A 4,578-nucleotide genomic window follows, 5' to 3' on the forward strand; every position below is an offset into this window, starting at 1 on the left:
TTGATATAAATACAATTTGATATAAAGAATTTGTGTTTGTGGGAAACATCACATGATCCACATCCACACACAAAACAAAATATGATGGTGCCTCCCAGTGGCCGTTTGTGTTCAAATTGAGCACACACCTCTGGGGCCAAGATTCGAACCAGTCCACTGAGTTTTGTTACGATCGGCCTCTCTAAACCTTGTCTAATCGCTGATTATATTAATTTACCATGGAGATGCATGGTTTTGTAAAAACCTTTACAACTGTTCTAGCGTAACCTATAGGCCAATCTCCGTGAATCTTGGCAGACTCTGTAAGAATCATATGCTGCATGTGCTTACCAATCTTCTTTAAGTTCTGAGGTTTCATAGTGGAATTATAGGCTTCTGGGTACATTTGGTCATGCCCAGATTTTTAAATGACTCTGATATAGACATCATAATATAAAAGTAGAGATGCATCGATGTATCGGCCGATATACTTTTACATTAGAATTGTTTTGTACCCACTTCTGTATGAAATAAATGGTGATTGTGCCTTGTTTGTTTGTTTTGTGCCTTTTGCTCACAGTTTTTCTCTACTGTGTGTGTTTTTCCTGAGCTGAACGAGGAGCTGAACGAGGAGACGTTGCCCACATTGCTGCTCATATCCAAACTCATGAAGGTGAAACACAATAATCAGAGAGGGGGACAAAATCAGCATGTGTAAATTACACTCTAGACATAGCTAATGGTTCGAAATGTCGTCTTGGTTTATTCCGACAACCTGAGATCAATTTGACTTGTTTACTACTGTTCTGAATAATAGGAATGAGACGGTGTCAGCTTACAAAAATGGCATTTCAGTGGGATTTGATCTGTAATGTAATGTGTCTCTAACACAGACGTTATTCATAGGTGTAAAAATCCAGCTCCTTGTCTAGAACGTCTTTAAAAATAAATAAATAAATAAAACACACATCGTGCCACATCACACCCCACAGACATTGATACGGAAATATGTGTGCTGCAGTCTATGACTCATAGTAGTGTAAGTAATAAAATAATAAATGAGTATAGGTGCCACCCAATAAATTGTCAGCTCAGTGTATATATATTCTCATGATGCTTCAGGTGTGTTCCTATTTTTCCCCCACCACCCTTTCATGCAGGTTAACCTGGATAAGCTTTACAACCTGACAGTGAATCATGTGTTCAAGAACAAGCTGAAGAAAAAGAAAATAAAGGTTTAATCAGCTGGCGTTTTCTATTTCCATCAGGAGGTCTGAAACGTTCTCAGTGTGAAGACGTTTCCACTGAACACTTATGATCAGAGCTCTGATTAGTTTTAGGAGTATGCTTTTAATGATTTTAAATCTTAGGCTCATTACACCAAATAAGCACTATCCTGAATAGATTTATTTATTATAAATACACAAATTTGCCCTGCTGCTTTGCTTACAGGTGCAGTGAAAACCATGTTTTTTAAATTCAGCTTGGACCTCGTACACAAATTGCTGAAGTCTGATATGCTGCAGATTTGTTACCATAGGAATAAGATTCAATTCAATTCGATTCAATTTTATTTGTATAGCGCTTTTTACAATAGACATTGTCTCAAAGCAGCTTTACAGAAATATCAACATGGTATACAGATATTAAAGGTGTGAATTTATCCCAACTGAGCAAGCCACTGAGTGGTGACGGTGGCAAGGAAAAACTCCCTAAGATGTTTTAAGAGGAAGAAACCTTGAGAGGAACCCGACTCAGAAGGGAACCCATCCTCATCTGGGTAACAACAGTTAGTGTGAAAAAGTTGATTATGGATTTATATGAAGTCTGTATGGCCTTAGGAGCAGCCGTAGTCCCAGCAGTCTGGAATTAGAGAAGATTTGAGCTCCATCCAGAGGCAGAAAGGATCTGGATCTCTAGTATCTCCATAAATTCGTGTGGGGCTCGGCGAAAGGAGAGAGGGAGAAAAAAGATTATTATGACTGCGAAGTAGTAGAACAGAATCTAGTCAGGGTAGGCTTGAGTAAACAAATACATTTTAAGCCTAGACTTAAACACTAAGACTGTGTCTGAGTCCCGAACACTAATAGGAAGACTGTTCCATAACTGTGGGGCTCTATAAGAGAAAGCTCTTCCCCCTGCTGTAGCCTTCACTATTCAAGGTACCGTCAAATAGCCTGCATCTTTTGATCTAAGTAGGCGTGGTGGATCATATAAAACCAAAAGGTCGCTTAGATATTGTGGCGTGAGACCGTTTAGTGCTTTATAGGTTAATAAAAATATTTTATAGTTCATGCGAGATTTTACTGGGAGCCAATGCAGTATTGATAATATCGGTGTGATATGGTCATATCTTCTAGTTCTAGTTAGGACTCTAGCAGCTGCATTCTGGACTAACTGGAGCTTATTTATATTCCTACTGGAACATCCAGACAGTAAGGCATTACAGTAATCTAATCTAGAGGTGACGAATGCATGAACTAGTATTTCCGCATCATGTAGTGACAATATGTTTCTTATTTTAGAAATATTTCTGAGATGAAAGAAAGCTATCCTAGTAATATTATCTACATGAGCATCAAATGATAGGCTGGAGTCAATAATCACTCCAAGGTCTTTAACTGCTGTACATGATGAAACAGAAAGACCATCCAGAGTAACCATGTGATCAGAAAGATTACTTCTAGCTACGCGTGGGCCTAATAAAAGTATTTCTGTTTTATCAGAATTAAGTAGAAGGAAGTTAGTTAACATCCATCGTCTAATGTCCTTTACACAATCCTCAACTTTACTAAGCTTCTGTTTGTCCTCTGGCTTCGCTGAAACATACAACTGTGCATCATCAGCATAACAGTGGAAGCTAATTCCATGTTTACGAATAATTTGACCTAGGGGTAGCATATATAAAGTAAAGAGCAGTGGGCCTAAAACAGAACCCTGGGGAACTCCAAAAGTAACCTCAGTACGCACGGAGAAATCACCATTTACATCTACGAACTGATAACGATCGGTCAGATAAGACCTTAGCCAGGAGAGGACTGTTCCCTTAATACCAACAACGTTTTCTAATCTATCAACGAGAATAGTGTGATCTATAGTATCAAAAGGTCAAGTAACACAAGCAGCGAGACACAACCCTGATCGTAGGTCAGTAAAAGGTCATTTACTACTTTAACTAACGCTGTCTCTGTGCTATGATGAGGTCTAAATCCTGACTGATACATTTCATGAATGTTATTCCTATCTAAGTCCGAGCATAACTGCTTTGCTACAACGTTTTCTAAAATCGTAGAGATGAAGGGGAGATTTGATATTGGTCTATAGCTGGACAATTGAGACGGGTCAAGATCAGGTTTTTTAATCAAGGGTTTAATAACTGCTAATTTAAGTGATTTAGGTACATAGCCAGTGCTTAGGGAAGAACTGATTATATTTAAAAGTGGTTCAATTACTCCTGGACAAATCTGTTTAAACAAACATGTAGGTACGGGATCTAGTATGCAAGTTGATGAATTGGCTGAAGAGATTAATGAAGCTAGTTCGGTCTCTCTAAGCGGAGCAAAACATTCTAAACATTGATCTGATATTGCTACATTGTCATGTAATGGGTTTGTTACAGTACTGTCCGGTTTTAATTTAATGGCCTGTATTTCACGTCTAATATTTTCAACCTCATCAATGAAAAATTTCATGAAATCTTCACTGCTATGTAATGATTGAGTGTTTCTCTCTGTAGTGGTTTTATTCCTAGTTAATTTTGCTACTGTGTTGAAAAGGAATCTAGAATTGTTTTTGTTGTCTCCTATTAAGGTGGAGAAATAGATTTTTCTAGCATCGCCAAGAGATTTCCTATATTTCAGTAGGCTCTCCTTCCATGCTGTTTGAAATATCACCAGTTTGGTTTGACGCCATTTACGTTCTAATTGTCGAGTTGTCTGTTTTAAGGTTCGCGTTTGATCGTTATACCAGGGTGCTAATTTTTTTTCTCTAATTATTTTCCTTTTGAGTGGAGCCACTCTATCTAGCGTGTAGCGGAGTGTTGACTCCAAGCTTTCAGTCGCCTGATCGAGTTCTATGGGATCTGACGGTGATCCAAATCTAACTGATGTTTCTGCGAGGTTATTTATGAAGCTCGGTGCAGTAGCTGATGTGTAGGTACGTTTTATGCGGTAGCGAGGCGAGGTGGAAATATTATGATCAATACGTATTATGAACGAGATAAGATAATGGTCTGAGACAACTTCAGACTGCGGAAAAATTATAATATTTTCTATACTTCGTATGTTAGTATGAGGTCAAGAGTGTGACCACACTACTCCCTACTGCATCTAAGATGGACACAACCGCTAATCTTAGAGGGTCTTCCAGGTTATCAAAATGAATATTAAAGTCTCCGACGATTAATGCTTTATCTACAGACACAACCAGGTTTGAGACAAAAGATGCTTTATAAAATAAATCTATATATGTATGAGTTTTTATTTTAATTCTTTTATAGATGAATCGTTAGTTGTTGTTTATAAACTAATTTTACAATGATGTCTTTCCTTCCCATCGCTGTTGACCAAACTGTTTTTCCACTTATTTTTGTTAAGCCTT

The sequence above is a fragment of the Ictalurus furcatus genome, chromosome 10 (assembly GCF_023375685.1).
Source record: "Ictalurus furcatus strain D&B chromosome 10, Billie_1.0, whole genome shotgun sequence".
In the NCBI taxonomy this organism is placed as follows: domain Eukaryota; kingdom Metazoa; phylum Chordata; class Actinopteri; order Siluriformes; family Ictaluridae; genus Ictalurus; species Ictalurus furcatus.